A 25,987-nucleotide genomic window follows, 5' to 3' on the forward strand; every position below is an offset into this window, starting at 1 on the left:
CCAATGAAACTGTTATACAAACTGTTATATTTGCTTTAAACTGTCATTTGATATTATTTTTTGCAAAACCTAAATATATAGATCACTTTCAAGTTTCTTCCAAGTCATCGTAGGCAACCAATAAACACTCAAAAATATTTTCGTTAGAGCGTAAACATCTTCATACAAATTTTAAGTGATTTCAATATCAGTATAAACTAAAGATTGATTTTTTTTTATCAATTTTGGGTTGATTGTTGTTTGTTTGTGGTTATTTTTATATATTAGATTATATGTTTTCAGAATCAACATGTGTTGGCGCTTTGAGATTTTAATGGCTTTTCACACCATACGAATTATAACTATAAAAATATATATACATTTTATATTAATCAAAAATTTATTATTATTTATTTTTTAAGATATTTTCCCATTTCTTGTTAGATATGGATGGATTTTCAATTTATTTACGTTTTTTTTGGAACATTATAAGCACTTTGTTTCTTTGTTTCACAAAATACAATTTTCAATTTTAGTATTGCTCATTATGAATATAGAGATTTTCTTTTGTGCATTCAATTTGCTACGAATAATCGGGTTTCTTTTAATTGTTGTTTTCTTTTGCTAATGACGTGCTGTTTTGATGATTTTCTTTTTTGTTATTTTAATTTCCGTTTATTTTATGATTTTTTTTTTCAAATTTTCTTTTAGTGCAAATTAATAATTTTATTCTTTCTTTTACATTAGATTTCCTTCATTATTTTCACAAGTTTTTCTTGGGTTAATTTCCTTAACACCACAAAACAACAACAACAACAAAAGTAAAACACACAATAACACAAAGATTACAACGAAGGCAAAAACAATGAAACGGCAATGACGGCAACGTCAAAGGCATACAACTACAACATGCCTTAGCGGATATTGTTGAGAGGGTGTTCGTGTTCGTACTGTTTATTTCGTGGCGCGCTGCGAGATATTCAAAAGTTGTGTGTGTCTGGCAGTAAGTTTTACTTCGAACTAATTTTCTCGTGGCTGTTCCATTTATTTTGGCGAATTCTTTTGGGTTGAGCGGTTTTTCTAATTTCTTTGTTGTTCTTTTAGTTTTTGGCATTTTCTAATTTATCTGTGGATAGGGGGGTCTGTCTATACAGTGAGCATGTTTCGTGCATTGTTGTGATGAGTAGGGCCAAGGTGGTTGTATGGTAGTGGGGGGGGGGGGGGGGACTATACACGGAAATGAAAAGGGAAAATGGTATTGTATATGCAATCAAGTGTCTAATGGTTCCCTGGTACCAATTTTGTTGCCAGATTTAGTTTTGATTTTCTATTATAAGAGACTAGATATTATGCTGTTTTTATTTTGTTATTTTTTTGTTTTTGTTTTAAGCAATGTTCGATTAACACCACTTGCTCTATTGTTATACTTATTTTGTTTTTCTTTAAAAAATGGGCCATTTGTTGAGTTATTTCTTAGGTTCAGCAAATTATACTGGCTTTAGATTGTACAATTTTCTCTAAGTAAATTAAGTTGTTAGATTTTTTTTTCTGGCACAGTGAATTAATCCCTTATAATAATTAAAAATAATTAAAATTTAATATTATTTCGTAAAAATTCTTTGATAAAAAATTTTGTGTCTCCAAAATTTTTACAACAGTTCCAGTATTAATCCAGACAAAGTCTAATAACTGAATTTATCTACAAAAAAACTAAAAAGACAGATAATTTTTTCTAGAAATTTTATAAAAAGTTGAGAGGTTAATTGTTAAATATAATTAAATTTTTTCCTGTTTTTGTCAACAAACGATTTAAAAATTATGCGACACTTGATCACGGTTGCCACAGTTGGTAGAATTCTACCAAAATTTGTAGATACTTTATTGTTTGGTAAATTGGCAGAATTTTTGATGTTTTGGTAGATTTTGCAAATCTTCCTCTCCAACTAAGAGGTACTTCACTTTTCTATATATAAAAATAACATGTGACAAATTTTCTATAGAAATAAAATATTGACAAAATTTTCTATAGAAATAAAATTTTGACAAAATTTTCTACAGAAATAAAATATTGACAAATTTTCTATAGAAACAAAATTTGGACAAAATATTCTATAGAAATACAATTTTTACAAGTTTTTCTTTAGAAATAAAATTTAGACAAAATTTTCTATAAAAATAAAATTTTTAAAAAAATTTTCTAGAGAAATAAAATTTTGACCCAATTTTCTGTAAAATTAAAATTTTGACAAAATTACCTATAGAAGTAAAATTTTGACAAAATTTTCTATAGAAATATAACTTTGGCATAGTTTTCTATAGAAACAAAATTTTGACAAAATGTTCTATAGAAATAAAATTTTGAAAAAATTTCTAAAGAAATAAAATTTTGGCCCAATTTTCTGTAGAAATAAAACTTTGTCAAAATTTTCTATAGAAATAAAATGTTGATACAATTTTTTTATAGAAATAAAATTTTGACAAAAGTTTCTATAGAAATTTTGACCAAATTTTCTGTAGTAATAAAATTTTGACCAAAATTTTTATGGAAATAAAATTTTGACAAAACTTTCCATGGAAATAAAATTTTGACAAAGTTTTTTATAGAAATAAAATAGAAAAATAAAAAATAGAAATAAAAAAATATTGATAAAATTTTTTATAGAAATAAAATTTTGACCAAATTTTCTGTAGTAAAAAAATTTTGACCAAATTTTTTATGGAAATAAAATTTTGACAAAACTTTCCATGGAAATAAAATTTTGACAAAATTTTCTATAGAAATAAAATTTTGACAAAATTTGCTAAGAAATACCATTTTGACAAAATTTTCTAAGAACTACAATTTTGACATAAATTTCTATAGAAACAAAATTTTGACAGAATTTTCTGGAGAAATAAAATTTGGACAAAAATTTATATAGAATTAAAATTTTGAAAAAATTTCATATAGAAATAAAATTTAGAAAAAAATTTATATAAAAATAAAACTTTAAAAAAAAAATCTAGAGAAATAAAATTTTGACATAATTTTCTATCGAAAAAAAATTGACAGAAGTTTCTGTAGAAATAAAATTTTGACATAAAAATCCTACAGAAATAAAATTTTGACAAAATATTGTATAGAAATACAATTTTCACAAAATATTGTATAAAAATAAAATTTTGACAAAATTTTCTATAGAAAAAATTTTGATAACATTTTCTATAGAAATAAAATTTTTACATAATTTTCAATAGAAATAAAATTTTGTGTTAACTATTTTTTTAGTCTATAGTTTTTGAATTTTTAAATAATAAATTTAGAATTTTTATAATTTATTAGACTTGTGCCAGACAGGTAGTAATTGTGGAACTCCAAAAATTTTAAGTTTATAATTTTTTATATTTAATGTATTTTTTTTTAAATTAGTACTCATAACTAAATTTCAAATTTTCTTAGAGAATTTAATCTAGTTTTAAATAATAAATTTAGAATTTTTATAATTTGTAACACTTTGTCTTGCAAAGTTGAACTAATTCCCCCAAAATTTTGGGTATTATTAAATTTATGGAATGGAAATGGATTGTAAATAAATGTTGGATACATTGAATAATTTATCAGTTTTTTACCAATTTTTTTATATTAAATATTTATTATTTGTAATTATAATTTATAAATAAATAGATTTTTTTAGTTTTTGGTTTCAGTTAGTTTTATAATTTGTTGGTTGTTAAAGGTAGATGTCCTGTACAGGTCCTATGGTTGTTCCATTTCCCGTAGGCTTTATACAGATATTGAAAATATTTTCCAACTATTGATTATTATTCAAATCACAGGAAATAGAGGGTATAAGAGAGTATAACAGTTTCAGATAATGTTATACATGTCACTAAAATCCAAAATAGTGTATGTCTTTGATAATTTGCATAAAAATTCTGATTATAATAGTTAGAAATCTTTTGTACTACTATTGGCAATGTTTGTCAACAATTTAATATTATTCAAAACACATGAAATATGCGGTATACCTGAGTATAACAGGTTAAAGGTTATGTTATACGTTTCATTAAACATCAAGAAATTCAAATATTATGATATATAGCATATCTATGAGTATAACAGTTTCAGGTTATGTTATACGTTTCAATAAAACCCAAGAAATTTGTGTGCATTTGATCATTTGCATTAGAATTCTCATTATAATAGTTTGAAATCTTCTATACAGATATTGAAAATATTTGTCAACTATTGATTACTATTCAAATCACATGAAATATGGGGTATACGTGAGTATAACAATTTCGTGTTATGTTATACGTTCCTTTAAAACCTAATCTATAATTTTTTGTATCTTTTTAATTAAATCAAAATTAAATTAAAATTTTTCCTGAATGTAAATAATAAATTTAGAATTTTTATAATTTGTTAGACAGGAACTGTTATAAAAAGGTTGGTTTGTTTTTAATTTTTGAGAAAGATGCAATGAATTGTAAAATGACGTGATATCCACAGAATAATTTACCAGAAAATTTTACGAAATAGATTTTATATTAAATATTAATTATTTGTTTTTTTTTTTTTTTTTGAGTTTATAGTTTTTTAAGACAGACTTTTCGTAGATAAATTAGACTAACGGCCATTTTCATGTAGCTCCGTTAGGCTTTAACTGCCAGTTAACAGAAAGTAAATTGCAAATATCTTCTCTCCAGTTAACTTTAACTGAAAAATTTTCGTCAGTTAAGTTCCTAACTGGCATATGGAATATATATGGAAGATGGCAGCTTCGTCCATTATACGGTTCAAAAGTTGGTTAGTTAACGGAACACTAACGGAGCTTTATGAAAATGGGGGTAATTGTATATAAGATATATACAATTTCCTTCTCTTTTTCTACAATTTGTTACGTTGTCTGGCACAGTGAATTAATTCTGCAAATATTTTAAAAATTTTGAGGGTATTACATTTCTTGAATTTCAAACTTAGTGTACAAATATGTGATATTAGAAGATTTTAAGAAATATTTGTTTTTATTAAATATTTATTATATTTTTGGTATTATGTAGTTTTTTTTTAATTAAATATTCATTATTTGTAAATATTTTATAAAAATAAATATAATTTTTTGGGTTTTTTATTTTTAATTATTTTTACGGGTCTATACTTTTTTTAAGATTAAAATTTTTGTTTTATATTTACCGATATTATACAATATTTTTAAATTGTATTTTTATTACTATATTTTTTTGTTTATCTTAAAAACCTTTAACTTTTGTTTTCATAAATTATTTTTTCCATTTTTAGTTTCATTTAGATTATTGTACCATATCCCCTTGTTTATAGGGAAAATATGTGATATCAGAAAATATTTAGAAATATTTTTTATTAAATATTAATTATTTTTATTAATTCCTATAAATTAAATATATTTGCTATTTTTTGATTATTAACTATTTTTATAGGTCTATAGTTTTGTAATACTTTTCCTAAAATATTAAACTTAATTCTAAATATTAAACAATTTTTTTTATACACCGAAATTACATTATATTTTGTTTTTTAAATTTATTTTTATTACTAGTGTTTTTTTCATTTAACTTAAAATTTTTAACTTTTGTTTTCAATTTTTCTTTTTCATTTAGATCTTTGCACTGTACTCCCCCCTATGTTTATGGGTTTTTCTTTCCAACCGATTTTGATAGCGTCAAGAAATTCTTTGTTGTTGCTGCTGCTATTGCCTTTGGCTATGACTGGTGTTCGTTCGTTTTTGTTTTCAGCAAAATTTCTAAAAATATAGAAAAAAAAAAAAAAAACAAAGATAAAATAAACAAAATATTTTCAATATATATTGTAGATATATTTTGTTGCCTTTGTTGTTTTGTTAATTTGCCCACCCGTGTTTGTTATATATGACCAGGGGGTTATGTTATTTACTATAGTCTGTATGATTTTCTAATTTATATCTATTATATAGTCTTCCTTGTCTATAAAGTATCTTGCAATGTGGTTCTACCATATAAATGTATATGCATATATTTTAGTCATTATTTTCAGTTTATGTTTTCTTGCAGCATTTTGTTTTTTTTTTGGTTGTTCCTCTCAATATTTAATTTATAAATCTTTTATTTGTTGTTTGGATTGATGTATGAAATATTTCTTAATGGGTAGGCAAAAACAAAAAAATGAAAAATGAAAAACAAAAATAAAACAATAAAATAAAAAATGCAACAGAAAACTTAACATTAAATATTCCTTTGAAAAAAAGAATCAGAATATGAAATATTTCAGAAAAGAGGCTATTATTATCCATTAAAAACAATATACGTTAGCCAACCATAGTTAGGTTAGGTTAGGTGGCAGCCCGATGCATCAGGCTCACTTAGACTATTCAGTCCATTGTGATACCACATTGGTGAACTTCTCTCTTATCACTGAGTGCTGCCCGATTCCATGTTAAGCTCAATGACAAGGGACCTCATTTTTATAGCCGAGTCCGAACGGTGTTCCACATTACAGTGAAACCACTTAGAGAAGCTTTGAAACCCTCGGAAATGTCACCAGCATTACTGAGGTGGGATAATCCACAGCTGAAAAACTTTTTGGTGTTCGGTCGAAGCAGGAATCGAACCCACGACCTTGTGTATGCAAGGCGGGAATGCTAACCGTTGCACCACGGTGGCTCCCAACCAACCATAGTTGTGCTGAGGTTAGGTACAGAGGCAGTCGAATAATTAAAGCTCACTTGGACCCGATAGTTTAAGCTCACTTGGACACTTGGCTCACCCATTGTGATACCACAGGTGGTGAACTTTTCTCTTATCACTGATTGCTGCCCGATTCTATGTTTAGCTTAATGGCAAGGACAAATGGTAGAATAGATTCCTATTAAAAACCTCATATATCCTCTGTTTATTGCCATTAGAGTGCCAGAGTTTCTACTATATTTTTAATCCCATATCAGTTTCGTTTGCTCGCAGCCCATAAAAGAAGCTCAACGTCCCTTCCATAAGTTATCATATTTGCCACTGACTTTTTGTCCTTACTTCCCAGGGATGCTTCATCTCGTTACATTATTTTGAAAATTAAGTAAGCAATACTAGTCCATTTGAAAGTATGAAACCGCTCTAAAAAATTATTATCTCCAATGGTATAACAGTTTTTTATAACTGTTATACAATCTGCTATAATGTATATACCATAATTGAAAACGAAATATAAGCTAGCCTATTTGAAAATGTGATAAACATTTATTATCTCCGTTGGTATAACAGTTTTTATAACTGTTATACAAACTGTAATAATCTCTAGATTCAATTTTTTCACAAAACAGGCTCCATCTGACCTATTTTATTTCATTAATTCTTTAAACTTTCAAATTTTCTCTTATATTTTTTTTATTTTTCCATTTTATCACTAATTTTTTTTAGAAAAAAAAAATTCCCACATTTATCAGATTTTCTTCCAATACTTGCCAAAAATATTGTCTTCATCATTTCAATGTTTACTATAGTCGTTAAAATACTCAAAATTGTGTTAAAAAATATTATCATTATTGGTATGACAGTTTTTCGAACTGTTATACAAACTGTAATAAGGTCTAGATTCTATTTTTTCATGAAATGTGATCTATCTGACGTACTTTTTTTTTAATTAATTATAGTAGCTTTTAATTTTTCTTTTTATACATTTTTTATTTTTCATTTTTATTTTTAATTTGTCTTCATCATTTCTTTGTTTACTATAGTCGTTAAAATACTCAAAATTGTGTTAAAAAAATATTATCTTTATTGGTGTGACAGTTTTTCGAACTGTTATACAAACTGTAATAAGGTCTAGATTCTATTTTTCATGAAATGTGATCTATCTGACTTACTTTTTATACCCTAAACCACATAGTGGTCAGGGTATAATAAGTTTGATCGGCCAAAAAATGTGCCTACCAGAAATATTGATTTTAGACCCCATAAAATATATACCGATCGACTCAGAATCACCTCCTGAGTCGATCTAGCGCTTGGTGTCCGTCCGTCCGTCTGTCCATGTATTTGTTGTTCACAGGATTCCGGTCGCAATTATTAACCGATTTTGATGAAATTTGGTACCCGGAGGTTTTTGGGCACAAGGACGAACGCTATTGAATTTGGAAGAAATCGGATCAAATTTAGATATAGCTCCCATATATATGTATCGCCCGATTTCGACAAATGGGGTGACGTTGCGCTTTTTTTCAAACGGATCGTCACCAAATTTAGCAAAAGGTAATCTTTTCCATCGCCCTTCAAGTCCGCAAAATTTCATCCACATCGGTTCAGATTTAGATATAGCTCTCATATATATGTATCGCCCTATTTTCCCAAATTTGGCCACAAAACCTTTATTTATAAACCGATCTTATTCAAAGTTGGCTAAATATAATCTTCTATAGCACTAACTATATGTGCAAAAAATCATCGAAATCGGTTCAGATTTAGCTATAGCTCCCATATATATGTACCGCACGATTTTTCTAAATTTGGCCATAAAACCCTTATTTATCCACCGATCTTACCCAAATTTGGCTAAATGTAGTCTTCTATCGCACTAACTATATGTGCAAAAAATCATCGAAATCGGTTCAGATTTAGATATAGCTCCCATATATATGTACCGCCCGATTTTTCTAAATTTGGCCATAAAACCCTTATTTATCAACCGATCTTACCCAAATTTGGCTAAATGTAGTCTTCTATAGCACTAACTATATGTGCAAAAAATCATCGAAATCGGTTCAGATTTAGATATAGCTCCCATATATATGTATCGCCCGATTTCGACAAATGGAGTCACGTTGCGCTTTTTTTCAAACGGATCGTCACCAAATTTGGCAAATGGTAATCTTTTCCATCGCCCTTCAAGTCTGCAAAATCTCATCCATATCGGTTCAGATTTAGATATAGCTCTCATATATATGTATTGCCCGATTTTCCCAAATTTGGCCACAAAACCTTTATTTATCAACCGATCTTACCCAAATTTGGCTAAATGTAGTCTTCTATAGCACAAACTATATGTGCAAAAAAATCATCGAAATTGGTTCAGATTTAAATATAGCTCCCATATATATGTATAGCCCGATTTTCCCAAATTTGGCCATAGAACCCTTATTTATTAACCGATCTTACTAAAAGTTGGCTAGATCTAGTCCTCTATAGTACTAACTATATGTGCAAAATTTCATCGAAATCGGTTCAGATGTAGATATAGCTCCCATATATGTATCACCCGATTTTGAAAAATTCGCCCCTAATAACTTTATGTTTGACCATACAGGCCTCATTTCTTAACTGATCTTACTCAAATCTTGCACAAGATAACCTTTTGTGGTATTAATCAAACCCGCAAAATATTATGCAAATTGGTTTAGATTTAGATATAGCTTCCATATATATGTATCGCTCGATTTTCCCAAATTTGGCCACAGTACTCTTATTTATTAACCAATGTTACTCAAATTTCAAATTTCAAATTTTGATGTACTAGCCGATCGTACTTATACGTACTTGTAGCTCTTACATAAGAATATTGCTCGATTTTTACAAATTTGCATTTATTACCCACAGTAATTTAACGATTTTCTCTTTTTTAATAATGGGCTCAATATTAGTGGCATACTAACTCCGTAGGTGCAATATCAACACAGCCAGTGTTGTTAGAAGTAGGGGAAATTCCCTATATGTAGGGTTTTTCTAATATTTAGCGTCTTGTAGGGACGTAGGGCCACAATGTAGGACATTTTCACTCAACACAATTTGTAATAATTTTTACATTTTGGTGCCTCTAGAGGAGGAAATTAGAAGCCGTCAAGGCTTGATCTTTAACAATGTGTGGTAAACTTTATTCCTGTAGAAAATTTTGTCAACATTTTATTTCTATAGAACCTTTTTTCAAAATTGTATTTCTATATAAATTTTTTTCAAAATATTATTTCTATAAAAAATTTTCTCAACATTTTATTTCTGTGGAATTTTTTCTCAAAATTTTATTTCTATAGAATTTATTGTCAAAATTTTATTTCTATAGAAAATTTATCACAAAAATTTGTTTTTAGAAACTTTTTTCAAAATTTTATTTTTATAAAGATTTAACAAAAAAGATTACTAATTTGGGTAGAATTCTACCAACTGTGGCAACCGTGGTGGTAATACAAATTTATATTCTAAGTTATATACGTTGCATATTCATGTTCTAAGATAATAAAGTACTTAGAACCATTTTTGTTTTGTATAATTTTTTAAATTTAAAGAAAAATATAGTAGGGAAAATTGTTTGAAAATGTATGGGAAAGTAGGGAACTTTTTTTGCCCTTGTAGGGTAAACCGAACTTTTTCCGTGGCAACATTGACCATGAGCAATAGTCAGATTGACACAAAGCACCCATAGACATGTACCCCTTAATTTTCTTAAATATGCAACTGCGGGTTATCTCCCAGACCTATATGTTACCCCACAAATGCTTATGATTACTAATTCTGTAATGGTGGTTTAGGGTATTATATAGTCGGCCCCGCCCGACTTTCTACTTTACTTACTTGTTTTTTTCATAAAATGTACTCTACGTGATTTAATTTATTTCATTAAAAGTGTTGACTTTAATTTTTCTGTTATCAGTTTTTTATTTTTTGATTTGAAAAAATTTCTCACATTTTCCAGTATTAAGCAAAAATATTTTCTTTGTTAAATAATCATTTCTTTGTTAAATAAAAGAGCTAATATAAACGAAATTGTTTTAAATATATATTATATCCATTGGTATAACAGTTTTTCGAACTGTTCTACAAACTGTTAAGGTCTAGATTCTATATATATTTTTTTTTTCATAAAAGTAACGACTTTATCAATTTTTTGTTTTATTTTATCAATAATTTGATTTAAAAAAATTTCCCACATTTAGTAGATCTTTCCAGTATTTGGCAAAAAAATATCGCCTTCATAATTTCTTTGTTTAATAAAGGCGTTAAAATACACAAATTCAAAATCTTAACATTTTTATCTTTCATTCTACTTTGGTTTAATTTATTTTTCGTTGTTGTTTGAAATTAAGACAAAATGCAATGAAGGATAGGGACAAAATGAAAATGATAGACTAAAGAACACAAAAATGACTGATAAGAAACGGAAAAAGAATTTCACATTTTCTGTTGTTGTTCTTTTCTTCGTTATGAAGGTAACTCGCATATAGAGCTTCCAGAATTACGGAAGGTGTTTGGTGGAGAGTGTGCACGCTAATGATATTAACGTTATCGCTTTGCTTGAAATGAAATCATTATCTTATTTCCACCTAAAAAGTCATAATTTACAAGAAACCTAATTCACACCATTGAGGGGCAGGCAGGGAGGGAGGTGTGAGGGATGGTATGGGATATGGGTAAGGTCTTTTTGAATAAAAAAAAAAAAAAACACAAAAATAAAACAAAGTCCAAGGTATTGTCGTTGACAGAATATTGAACCATTTTTTCAATATTGGCCTATAATGATAGGGCATGAATGAGTGAATGTGTTTGGGGTGCTTGTATTGTTGATGACGATGATGATGATATCATTTGCTAAATTGTGTCCATTATTATTTGTTTTTTTTTTTTTTTTTTGAGAGGGTGATACCATTTTTTTCTATAGATTTTCCCTAAAATTTTTATTTTCATTCAATTTCTTTTCAATGTTGATTGAATATTCACCAAAAAAATGTTCATACATGCAAAATGTTTTGGGAGCGAATAAATTCCTATGGTCATCAAATGTATGAGTGCTGATAGGTTTCAGAGGTCAGTTATAGAATGTTTCATCGATGGACAAAATGGAACCTGATATGCAATATCCATATATGCCTCATATGCCTGTTTCAATGTGGCAATAGAGAATGAATGACGCCAATTGTTTACCCAAAAAAAAAAAAATATAAAAAAATAAAAACACAGCCGTTAACCGAATGCCAGCAATTGGTGTTGGAAAACAAATTATTTGGCTTTTATGTGTAATTAAGATAACATTATTCATTCATGTTATTTATTTAATTTAAATGTATACATTTTAATAGAGTGATTTATAATGCCATTGGGTAACCAATAGATAGAGAGCATTCATGTTTTATATATTTTTGTTTTCGAAAATTTAATTTATTTACCCAATTTAATTAGAATTTAATAAATTCTATAACCTCCTAACAGCTGGAGAGAATAATTCAAGTAAATATCAAACAAAAAATGTAAGAGAATAATCACACTAGGCCAATATTTTACCCAAAATAAGTGTGAAACTATTTTCCAACAACATTGTCGAATTAACTGGTTACCGTTTTTGCAAAATAGACCAACCATAATGCCATATATCCAGCCATAATATCAAAATTATGAGAAAAATTAGCCATGTACTTGGAAAAATTTATCATTTTTATTTGTATTTTATTTTTCAATAAAAATTCAATTCGTGTCATATATCAAACCATAATATCAAAACTATGAGAAAAATTATCCTTGTACTTGGAAAAATATATCAATTTTATTTTTATTTTATTTTACAATAAAAATTCAATTCATGGCGATAATAATGTCAAACATTCATTTTTTAATTAATTAAATTTTTTAATTAATTATTTTTTCAAATTCAGTGAAGATTTTTATTAACAAATTTTTTTCCCCGTAATATTTTTATGTAATAATAACATAAATAGCTGTAATTTCCTTTTTTTATTGAATATTAAATTTAATATAAATTAATGGAATATTTTATGAAATTTTATTTTATTCTTACAGCACATTATGGAAGTACGTAATAATAATATCAATCACCAACGGCAATTAAAAAATTAAATCAAGTAAATTTTAATTCATTTATATATTTTTATTTAATTAATAACACAATTTTTTAATTCTTTATTTTTCTAATTCAGTGAAGATTTTAATTTAACAAAAAATTTTGCTGTAATATTTTGTTCATGTAATAATAAATATCTGTGATTTGTCATTCTTGAAAATGATCTTTTCTACTGTGAACGACTATTAAATTTAATATAAATGAATTTATTTAATATTCTGTGAGATTAAATATTAGTTCATTTATTTTTAATGTTTTTGTTTAATTAAAATATTGATTTTTTAGTTCATTTATTTTTAGATTCAGTGAAGATTTTTATTAAAAAAATTAGATTTAATATTTTTCCCATGTAATAACAAATATCTTTTGAACGACTATTAAATTTAATATAAAATTATAGAATATTTTATGATATTAAATATTAACTCATTTATTTTTTTTTTGCAATTTGTTTTAAATAAAAAAAAATATTGATTCATTATTTTTTTTAGATTCTGTGAACATTTTTATTATTTTTTTTTATTTTTTCTGTAATAGTTTTTCCATGTAATAGTAAATATCTGTGATTTGCTTGAAAATAAGCCTACAATCTTTCGACTGTCAAATTTAATAGAAATTATTTGAATATTTTATGAGTTTAAATACTTATTCATTTATTTAAAATTTTTTTAAATTAAAAAATTGATTTTTTAATTCATTATTATACCCTTCACCACTACTGTGGTACAGGGTATAATAAGTTTGTGCATTTGTATGTAACGCCAAGAAGGAAAAGTCTGAGACCCATCGTTTAGTATACCGATCGTCTTAGAATTAAATTCTGAGTCGATTTAGCGATGCCCGTCTGTCTGTCTGTCTGTCCGTCTGCCTGTCTGTTGATGTATTTTTGTGTGCAAAGTACAGCTCGCAGTTTTAGTCCGATTGTCCTAAAATTTGGTATAGGGTCCTGTTTCGGCTCAAAGACGATCCCTATTGATTTTGGAAAAAATCGGTTCAGATTTAGATATAGCTGCCATATATATTTTTCACCGATCTGGTCATAATTGGCGTGTATATCAACCGATCTTCCTCAAATTCCGTACATCCGAATATTTTATGAGTCTCGAAAAACTTGCAAAATATCAGCCAAATCGGTTCAGATTTAGATATAGCTCCCATATATAGCTTTCGCCCGATTTACACTCATTTGACCACAGAGGCCAATTTTTTGCTCCGATTTAGTTGAAATTTTGCACAGGGAGTAGAATTAGCATTGTAGCTATGCGTGTCAAATTTGGTTGAAATCGGTTCAGATTTAGATATAGCTCCCATATATAGCTTTCGCCCGATTTACACTCATTTGACCACAGAGGCCAATTTTTTGCTCCGATTTAGTTGAAATTTTGCACAGGGAGTAGAATTAGCATTGTAGCTATGCGTGTCAAATTTGGTTGAAATCGGTTCAGATTTAGATATAGCTCCCATATATAGCTTTCGCCCGATTTACACTCAAATGACCACAGAGGCCAATTTTTTGCTCCGATTTAGTTGAAATTTTGCACAGGGAGTATAATTAGCATTGTAGCTATGCGTGCCAAATTTGGTTGAAATCGGTTCAGATTTAGATATAGCTCCCATATATAGCTTTCGCCCGATTTACACTCATATGACCACAGAGGCCAATTTTTGGCTCCGATTTAGTTGAAATTTTGCACAGGGAGTGGAATTAGCATTGTAGCTATGCGTGCCAAATTTGGTTGAAATCGGTTCAGATTTAGATATATCTCCCATATACAGCTTTCGCCCGATTTACACTCATATGACCGTAGAGGCCAATTTTTAACTCCGATTTAGTTGAAATTTTGCACAGGGAGTAGAATTAGCATTGTAGCTATGCGTGCCAATTTGGTTGAAATCGGTTCAGATTTAGATATAGCTCCCATATATATGTTTTTCTGATTTCGACAAAAATGGTCAAAATACCAACATTTTCCTTGTAAAATCGCCACTGCTTAGTCGAAAAGTTGTAAAAATTACTCTAATTTTCCTAAACTTCTAATGCATATATATCGAGCGATAAATCATAATTAAACTTTTGCGAAGTTTTCTTAAAATTGCTCCAGATTTAAATGTTTCCCATATTTTTTTACTAACATTGTGTTCCACCCTAGTGCATTAGCCGACTTAAATTTTGAGTCTATAGATTTTGTAGAAGTCTATCAAATTCTGATCGAGTGATATTTAAATGTATGTATTTGGGACAAACCTTTATATATAGCCCCAACACATTTGACGGATGTGATATGGTATCGAAAATTTAGATCTACAAAGTGGTGCAGGGTATAATATAGTCGGCCCCGCCCGACTTTAGACTTTCCTTACTTGTTATACCCTGCGTCCGTCCGTCTGTCTGTGAACACATTTTTGTGATCAAAGTCTAGGTCGCAATTTATGTCCAATCGCCTTAAAATTTGGCACATGTTCCTAATTTGGGTCAGAATAGAACCCTATTGATTTTGGAATAAATCGGTTCAGATTTAGATATAGCTCCCATATATATCTTTCGCCCGATATGCACTTATATGGACCCAGCAGCCAGAGTTTTATACCGATTTGCTTGAAATTTTGTACAAACATAACACTTAGTCGTATAGTCAAGTGTGCAAAATTTAATTGAAATCGGTTCAGATTTAGATATAGCTCCCACATATATCTTTCGCCCGATATGGACTTATATGGCCCCAGGAGCCAGATTTTTGGCCGAATTTGGTTGAAATTTTGCACAGGGTGTAGATTTAGCATTGTAGCTATGCGTGCCAAATTTGATTGAAATCGGTTCAGATTTAGATATAGCTCCCATATATATCTTTCGACCGATATGGACTAATATGGTCCTAAAAGCCAGAGTTTTGGCCCAATTTTGTTGAAATTTTGCACAGGGTGTAGATTTAGCATTGTAGCTATGCGTGCCAAATTTGATTGAAATCGGTTCAGATTTATATATAGCTCCCATATATAGCTTTCGCCCGATATGGACTAATATGGTCCTAGAAACCAGAGTTTTGGCCCAATTTGTTTGAAATTTTGCACTAGGAGTACAATTAGTAGTGCAGTTAAGTGTGCTAAATTTGATTGAAATCGGTTGAGATTTAGATATAGCTCCCATATATATCTTTCGCCCGATATGGACTAATATGGTTCTAATAGCCAGAGTTTTGGCCCAATTTGGTTGAAATTTTGCACAGGGAGTAGATTTAGCATTGTAGCTATGCGTGCAAAATTTGATTGAAATCGGTTCAGATTTATATATAGCTCCCATATATAGCTTTCGCCCGATTTACACTCATATGACCACAGAGACTAATTTTTAACTCCGATTTAGTTGAAATTTCGCACAGGAAGTAGAATTAGCATTGTAGCTATGCGTGCCAAATTTAATTGAAATCGGTTCAGATTTAGATATAGCTCCCATATATATGTTTTTCTAATTTCGACAAAAATGGTCAAAATACCAACATTTTCCTTGTAAAATCGCCACTGCTTAGTCGAAAAGTTGTAAAAATGACTCTAATTTTCCTAAACTACTAATACATATATATCGAGCGATAAATCATAAATAAACTTTTGCGAAGTTTCCTTAAAATTGCTTCAGATTTAAATGTTTCCTATATTTTTTTACTAACATCAATTCAGTGAAGATAAAAAAATGCTGTAATATTTTTCCAAGTAATAATAAATATCTGTGATTTGCTTGAAAATAGGCCTACAATCTTTTTTGAATACTTTATGAGATGATTTATTTACTTTTTTTTAAATTTTTTTAATTCATTGCTTTTTTAATTAAATTTTTAATTAAACGAAATTTCATTTAATAATAAATATCTGTGATTTGTTGAAAATTGACCTACAATCCCTTTTGCACTAATTTCAAATTTAATATAAATTAATTGAATATTTTATGCAATTTTTATTTTATTCTTGCCATACAAAAATCTTAACCTTGATATTGAGATGGCCAGTATTATGAAAATGACGTTGCTTTAATTGAAAATCTTTTTAATATTTTCATTTATTAATTTTATTAGTATTTCTTGTTGTGGTCTGAGATATGAAATCTCAAACTGCATCCTGGTTGTCAGTATAGTCACCATCGTTGTTGACTTAGCCGCATGGCATCTACCCAAGAAATAGCAAAATTACGAGTCATCGGTGTGTGCCATCATTTTCAATCATCGCATGCTATGGCATGAAAATTTTAGTTGGTCAATGGTGTCTTAGAAAACAACGAAAAGTACATAGCCACTACAAGTATGACTATAATTGCATAGAGAACACAGAGAAAAAAAAATGGATGGAAATAAAATAATATTTGTAATTTATTGTAAAAATTATTAGCCTACAAATAACTAAAATAAAAAAACATAATACATACAAATAGGCCAAATTTCTGCCATTTGTGAAATGTATTTGAAAATTTATATTTTTATTTATTGTAAATATAAAAAAAGTTTATTTTACAATTTTTTCTATTTTCTATTTTTTAAAGGTGTATTATAACGTCTTCGTCTAAAGCAATAAAATATTATGTGGTAATTTCACGCCTCCCCCCCCCACCCCCCCCAATTTCTATTTGTTTCTATTAATTAAAATTAAATATTGTTGGCTTAATTAATTTAAAGAGATTTGTCTGGCAACAAATTCGTAATTTTTGGCAAAGAATTTTTTCAATTAAAAATATTGCAAAAAACCCCAAGCCAACATAACTAAACGCCAACGCCTTTATATGCCTACTTCCTTATTGTGGCTGTGAATCAAAAGGATTTGAAAATGCAAATTTTGCTCTTTTAAAAATCCACTTAAGTATCTTGAGATGACATTAATTGACAAATATTTCCTATTTCAAGGAAAATTCTTTTATTTGTAGGTTTGGAAATTCCCCTTACCATTCTTTCGAAGAAAGCTACATTATATTTTTGCTATTTCTTGTCATTAAGTGCTTTTGATATACAATCCTTTTGAAATTATATTTTGATAAAATTTTATTTCTCACTTAATTTTTATATGATGTTATGATTTTCTGTGGAATTTTCTTAGTTAACCTTTGAAATTTTATAACTTTAGGATTTTTGAGATTTTTTGCAGGAAGGGGTTGAGGGCTTTCAGAGAAAAATTTTAATTGAATACCCATCCATCTGGTAGACCAATTGTTGTTTTTTTTTAATGATATTGGTAACTGATATTTTCATCTCCTTGATTGAATCAGTTTCAGTTTAAAATTAATTTGATCAAATCAAACCAAAAAAAAATTTTTTGCATGGAAAGCATATTCAGATTGAGTTCAATTTTAATTTAATTTAAAAAAGTTTATATAAATCCTTTCAATTGATATTTTTTTTTCAATTCAAGATAGTTGAAATTTATTTCAGTAGTTTTAAATAAAACAATCTCTCAAGTATTTCAGTTAAGATTTTAGCTAGCAACATCTGTATTTGGCCCAAAAGCATGCGATTGTGCCACATGTATATGTAGGTGTATTTGAGTGTGTGAGCAACTAAGTTGGTATAAATGTTTTTATGATGTGTTGTAAATGTAAATAACAAACAATTTCAAAATACACGACCAGGAAAACGAGACTCTGAAAGTGGTTTCTACTGGATTTGGCTAACCAAATATACTAGAGGGTCTTGTAACAAAATCCCTATGGTAGGGAAGAGTGTGCAATGCGTGGATTATTTCACAGCTGCAGGACTTGAAAATTTGTGGTTGAAATCGCTGGATAGCGAGATGCAGATGATTTAGCTTAAAAAAAAATGGAGAGGGAGGGAAAACTAAATACAATAAAAAATTTAAAAAAATAATATTATACACCTGAAACTTGTTAAGTGCTTCCATGAAATTCATGGAATTTTTATGCTAAACTACAACGATAAAAAATGAAGAAATATATAATTTTTAGACCTTCCACCATAGGATGGGGGGGTATATTAACTTTGTCATTCCGTTTGTAACACATCGAAATATTGCCCTAAGACCCCATAAAGTATATATATTCTGGGTCGTGGTGAAATTTTGAGTCAATTTAAGCATGTCCGTCCGTCTGTTGAAATCACGCAAACTTCCGAACGAAACAAACTATTGTCTTGAAAGTTGGTAGAAGTAGTTGTTATTGATGTAGGTCGGATGGTATTGCAAATATCGGTTCATATAAACGGACACCCAGATTTGGCTTGCGAAGCCTCAAAGAGAGGCAAATTTCATCGGATCCGGCTGAAATTTGGAATGTAGTGTTGGTATATGTTCTCTAACAACCATGCAAAAAATTGGTCCACATCGGTCCATAATTATATATAGCTCCCATATAAACCGATCCCCAGATTTGGCTTGCGGAGCCTCTAAGAGAAGCAAATTTTATCTGATCCGGCTAAAATTTGGAATATGGTGTTGGTATATGGTCTCTAACAACCATGCAAAAATCGGTCCACATCGTTTTATAAATATATATAGCCCCCATATAAACCGATCCCCAGATTTGGCTTGCGCAGCCTCTAAGAGAAGCAAATTTCATCCGATCCGGCTGAAATTTAGAACATGGTGTTGGTATATGATCTCTAACAACCATGCAAAAATTAGTCCACATCGGTCCATAATTATATATAGCTCCCATATAAACCGATCCCCCGATTTGGCTTGCGAAGCCTCAAAGAGAGGCAAATTTCATCGGATCCGGCTGAAATTTGGAATATGGTGTTGGTATATGGTGTCTAACAACCAAGCAAAAATCGGTCCACATCGATCCGGCTGTAATTTGTTACATGACGTTGGTATATGGTCTCTAACAACCATGCAAAAAATTGGTCCACATCGGTCCATAATTATATATAGCCCCCATATAAACCGATCCCCAGATTTGTCTTGCGGAGCCTCAAAGAGAAGCAAATTTAAACGGATCCGGCTGAAATTTTGTACGTGGGGTTAGTATATGGTCTCTAACAACCATGCCAGAATTGGTCCATATCGGTCCATAATTATATATAGCCCCCATATAAGCCAATCCCCAGATTTGGCATGCGGAGCCTAAAAGAGAAGCAAATTTCATACGACCCGGCTGAAATTTGGTACAAGATGTTGGTTTATGGCCTCTAACAACCATGCAAAAATTGGTCACGATTGCCACTCGAGTCAAAAATAATCTACCAAAATTTTATTGCCATTGAAAATTGTGTCAAAATTTAATATTTCTATAGAAAATTTTGCCAAAATTTTATGCCTTTACGAAATTTTGTCAAAATTTTATTCCTATAGAAAATTTTGTCAAAATTTTATTTCTATAGAAATTTTGGAAGATGATGTTAAGAAGTGTTAAGATGCCTTGCCATCGGCCGCAATCCAAGTAATTCAATTGTGGATGACCGTAGAAGTTTCTACGCAATCCATGGTGGAGGGTAAATAAGATTCGGCCTGGCCGAACTTACGGCCGTATATACTTGTTTCTACAAGACCTCCCCACCATACCATCATACACAGAAAAATATGATCAAAATATTTCCAATTAAAAATTTGATTAAATGATTAAAATGTATTCAATAAAAAACCAGTAAGGAAAGTCTAAAGTCGGGCGGGGCCGACTATATTATACCCTGCACCACTTTGTAGATCTAAATGTTCGATACCATATCACATCCGTCAAATGTGTTGGGGCTATATATAAAGGTTTGTCCCAAATACATACATTTAAATATCACTCGATCTGGACAGAATTTGATAGACTTCTACAAAATCTATAGACTCAAAATTTAAGTCGGCTAATGCACTAGGGTGGAACACAATGTTAGTAAAAAAATATGGGAAACATTTAAATCTGGAGCAATTTTAAGGAAACTTCGCAAGAGTTTATTTATGATTTATCGCTCGATATATATGCATTAGAAGTTAAGGAAAAATAGAGTAATTTTTACAACTTTTCGACTAAACAGTGGCGATTTTACATGGAAAATGTTGGTATTTTGACCATTTTTGTCGAAATCAGAAAAACATATATATGGGAGCTATATCTAAATCTGAACCGATTTCAACCAAATTTGGCACGCATAGCAACAATGCTAATTCTACTCCCTGTGCAAAATTTCAACTAAATCGGAGCAAAAAATTGGCCTCTGTGGTCATATGAGTGTAAATCGGGCGAAAGCTATATATGGGAGCTATATCTAAATCTGAACCGATTTCAACCAAATTTGGCACGCATAGCTACAATGCTAATTCTACTCCCTGTGCAAAATTTCAACTAAATCGGAGCAAAAAATTGGCCTCTGTGGTCATATGAGTGTAAATAGGGCGAAAGCTATATATGGGAGCTATATCTAAATCTGAACCGATTTCAACCAAATTTGACACGCATAGCTACAATGCTAATTCTACTCCCTGTGCAAAATTTCAACTAAATCGGAGCAAAAAATTGGCCTCTGTGGGCAAATGAGTGTAAATCGGGTGAAAGCTATATATGGGAGCTATATCTAAATCTGAACCGATTTGGCTGATATTTTGCAAGTTTTTCGAGATTCATAAAATATTCGGATGTACGGAATTTGAGGAAGATCGGTTGATATACACGCCAATTATGACCAGATCGGTGAAAAATATATATGGCAGCTATATCTAAATCTGAACCGATTTTTTCCAAAATCAATAGGGATCGTCTTTGAGCCGAAACAGGACCCTATACCAAATTTTAGGACAATCGGACTAAAACTGCGAGCTGTACTTTGCACACAAAAATACATCAACAGACAGACAGACGGACAGACAGACAGACAGACAGACAGACAGACGGACATCGCTAAATCGACTCAGAATTTAATTCTAAGACGATCGGTATACTAAACGATGGGTCTCAGACTTTTCCTTCTTGGCGTTACATACAAATGCACAAACTTATTATACCCTGTACCACAGTAGTGGTGAAGGGTATAATTAACGTTTCAAATCAAATTAAAAAAAGTCAGTTAGAAAAATGTTTTTATGTTTATCATTGAAATATTAATTATTAAATGAAAATTAAAAATTAACATAACGTTAAAATTAATTTTAAAAATATTTCCAATTAAAAAATATATTAGATTTTTTTTTCGAAAATAATTATTTTATATATGCAGTTAAACCTCCCATTAGGGGTCATATAAATTTTCGCAACATGTGGGAGGTGTTTTGCTATAATTTTAATGTCCTAGTATAGCAAATGCCTCACTACAAATTTCCAATTTTGAGAGGTATCCGGTTTTTAGAGTGCCCAAATTCGAGAGAATTCACTAAACATGAAATTCATTGATTCACTAAATTTGGAATTTTATAAAATTTTACATGATATTCGTTATTTATGAATTTATTCAACATTGTCAGATGCAATTAAAGAATTTAATTGATTTTATTCATTGTTTTGATTGTTAAAATTTATTAACGAATTAAACATTTTTCTAACCGTAGTCAGTTTTGTTAAAAAATTAATCATTAAAAATTTGATTTTGATTAAAAATAATGGGAATTTTTTTTAAATTCAATTCAAATTGTATTTGAACAAATATTCTTGATAATTTTTTCCTGTGTAGGAGTAATACAAGCAATGGCTTCCTTATACCATTCAACAAGAAATACTAGCAACAAAAAAATATCACCTACACGTATTTACAGTCCTAGTTAGTATGGACCACCTTCAACGGATAAGCTTAAATGTTTCAGCGTTTTACAATGGCCCTTTTATTTTGCTCACATGATTCATGAGGACCACAAGGGTAACTGGGACGTGTTACACTTTATAATGTTTTTTTCTACAATCTGGCAACAATGCAATTGTGTTGATTTTTTTGAGAATAACTTCCGGTGTTTACTCACACAGAAATATGCGGTAAATATTGTGCCACTATACCATAGTATTCCACAGCTTAGTTAGACGAGTTTTAGGGCGTAAACATTTAAAGAGTTTTTAGATGCATGAATAAAATGTCACTGATTTTTTTAATAAACTGTAGTCCTTAAGTGGTAGTTACTTAGCCAACTGGAAGGATATTTTTCTATAAAAACTCAATTAAGATGAAGATTGTAAGGGGTAAGTGTGATAAAAGGAATATTCTCGGTGAATAAAATATGTCAGTGAAGGTGTTGAATAAAAACTATTCAATAATTTGCTTAAATTGATAATTTAGACATATTTATATTTTTAAATAAATTGATAAATAAATAATTTAAATATAAGTGAATTTTTATAAAAGCATACCAAATATTGTTTGATATTTATTATTAATCGTCTAGAATTTTTCTCTTAGCCATTTACGTTCTCGAACCTTTTATACTCACTACCACTAGTGAGATAGTAGTGAGACTTCACTACTACTCATGACCACGATGGCTACATGAGGCTTAGGGTCTAGCTCTCACAATTATTATCAACATGACGATTTAATTGCAAAATTCTTTTTTGATTTTTTATGCCAAACAAATTAAAAATTTGAAAATTATCTACCTTGAGCTTTTTTTCGTGTATTTGAATAAAACGTTGTATTTTAAATACAGAGCACCAGCAAAGTAGGTGATCAATCATATCTCAAAATGTAACAAATTAGGTTATTTTTCAGGAACACAAGAGAAAATTTTTATACCTTGTAGTTTCTGAAATACACCAACTTTAATATGACAAAATTTATTCCTTTGTATTATAGCATTACATATTTTTATTATTTATTTAATTTTATAAGCGAATTGTTTAATTATAAGTGAATTATTAGGAAAAAATAAAAAAGTTGATATTTATTCACTATCATTTGTTTAGAAGTTTTTCGTAGCCATTTACTCTCGCAAATTAATATTTTCTTATACTCACTGCCACTAATGAGAGAGAGAGAGAGGGAGAGTAGTGAGAGTTCACTACTACTCATAGCTTCAATAAATCTGAGGCTAAGTGTATACATCTTGCTTTCACAATTATTCTCAACATGATCATATATTTGCAAAATTATTTTTTTACGAATAAAATGGCAATTAAAAATTGGAATATGATCTACACTGAGAAAATTTTTGGTCATATATTTAAATAAAAATTTCTGTTTTAAATATAACGCAAAATTAAGGTATGTGATCAATCATCCATCAAAATGTAAGAAATGAAGAGAAAATTAGTTTTCTACAATAGTTTCTGATATACATCAACCTAAATATGACAGCCTATATGTATAATATCATAAAATATTTCTATTATTTATTTTTTTTTTTTTAATTATAAGTGAATCATTATAAAATAAATAAAAGAATAATATCATTTGTCTAGTTTCTCGTAGTCATCTACTGTCGCAAACTTAAGATTATATTACACCCTTATACCACTAAACGGAGAGTAGTGAGAGTTCACTACTACTCATGACCAAGGTTGCCATTTGACGCCAAAATAATCTACCGAAATTTGTAAAAAAATTTACCAAAAACTATCAAACAAAAAAAAAATTATTTTGGAAAATTTTATTTATTTTGACAAAATATATAAAAATAAAATTTTGACAATTTGGAGAAAATTTTACCAAAACTATCAAACAAAAAAAAAAAATTTTATTTTGCAAAATTTTATTTTTTTATATTATAGAAATAAAATTTTGACAAAATATATAGAAAGAAAATATTTTCTATAGACAAATTTTGACAAAATTTTCTATAGACAAATTTTGACAAAATTTTCTATAGGCAAATTTTGACAAAATTTTCTATAGACAAATTTTGACGAAATTTTCTAAAGAAATAAAATTTTGATACAATTTTCTATAGAAATAAAATTTTAATAAAATATTCTATTGAAATAAAATTTTGATACAATTTTCTATAGAAATAAAATTTTAATAAAATTTTCTATAGAAATAAAATTTTAATAAAATTTTCTATAGAAATAAAATTTTAATAAAATTTTCTATAGAAATAAAATTTTGATAAAATTTTCTATAGAAATAAAATTTTGACAAAATTTTCTATAGAAATAAAATTTTTACAAAATTTTCTATAGAAATAACATTTTGACAAAATTTACTATAAAAACAAAATTTGTCTATAGAAATAACATTTTGATAAAATTTTCTACAGAAATAAAATTTTGACAAAATTTGCTATAGAAATAAAATTTTTGACAAAATTTTCTATAGAAACAAAATTTTTGACAAAATTTTTTATAGAAATAAAATTTTGACAAAATTTTCTATAGAAATAAAATTGTTGACAAAATTTGCTATAGAAATAAAATTTTGACAAAATTTTCTATAGAGATAAAATTTTGACAAAATTTGCTATAGAAATAAAATTTTGACAAAATTTTCTATAGAGATAAAATTTTGACAAAATTTTTTATAGAAATAAAATTTTGACAAAATTTTTTATAGAAATAAAATTTTGACAAAATTTTCTATAGAAATAAAATTTTTACAAAATTTTCTATAAAAACAAAATTTGTCTATAGAAATAACATTTTGATAAAATTTTCTATAGAAATAAAATTTTGACAAAATTTGCTATAGAAATAAAATTTTTGACAAAATTTTCTATGGAAACAAAATTTTTGACAAAATTTTTTATAGAAATAAAATTTTGACCAAATTTTCTATAAAAATAAAATTTTTGACAAAATTTTCTATAGAAATAAAATTTTGACAAAATTTTCTATAGAGATAAAATTTTGACAAAATTTTCCATAGAAATAAAATTTTGACAAAATTTTCTATAGAAATAAAATTTTGACAAAATTTTCCATAGAAATAAAATTTTGATAAAATTTTCTATAGAAATAAAATTTTGACAAAATTTTCTATTAAAAAAAATTTCACAAAATTTTCTATAGAAATAATATTTTGACAAAATTTTCTATAGAAATAATATTTTGACAAAATAACTCTATAGGAGTACCTCTTAGTGGGAGAGGAATTATTTGCAAAATCTACCAAAACATCAAGAATTCTACCATTCTACCAAACAGTAAAAAATCTCCCATTTTTGGTAGAATTCTACCAAACGTGCTCATGACTACAAAGACTCTGAGGCGTAGAGTGTTCTACTCGTTGAGTTCTCTTTCAATTCATTGAAATTTTATTCTGCACATCTTACTAAGCTTTAAAGGTATATGTTTCAGTAAGGGATTTTTAAGAGAGGAGAGGGTTCTCTCGTAATTCTATGAATATTTTTGAGTATCAA

The 25,987-nt window shown here is 28.4% G+C and overlaps 1 protein-coding gene across 4 annotated transcripts in view; it reads right to left on the minus strand.

Moving 5' to 3' along the window:
• sqa (spaghetti-squash activator) overlaps positions 1-25,987 on the minus strand; it is a 153,086-nt gene that overhangs the window by 118,318 nt on the left and 8,781 nt on the right. The window contains exon 1 of one of the 4 annotated variants that reach the window (XM_075309592.1): positions 893-1,125. The exons of 1 other annotated variant lie outside the window; for it this stretch is intronic. The gene's annotated coding sequence lies outside the window, so the exon portion shown is untranslated. Of the gene's footprint in view, positions 1-811; positions 1,126-25,987 lie in introns of those variants that run through there. 2 more of the 4 variants (XM_075309591.1, XM_075309593.1) reach the window with 2 other exon arrangements.

Source organism: Haematobia irritans, chromosome 5, assembly GCF_050003625.1.
Source record: "Haematobia irritans isolate KBUSLIRL chromosome 5, ASM5000362v1, whole genome shotgun sequence".
Classification (NCBI taxonomy): domain Eukaryota; kingdom Metazoa; phylum Arthropoda; class Insecta; order Diptera; family Muscidae; genus Haematobia; species Haematobia irritans.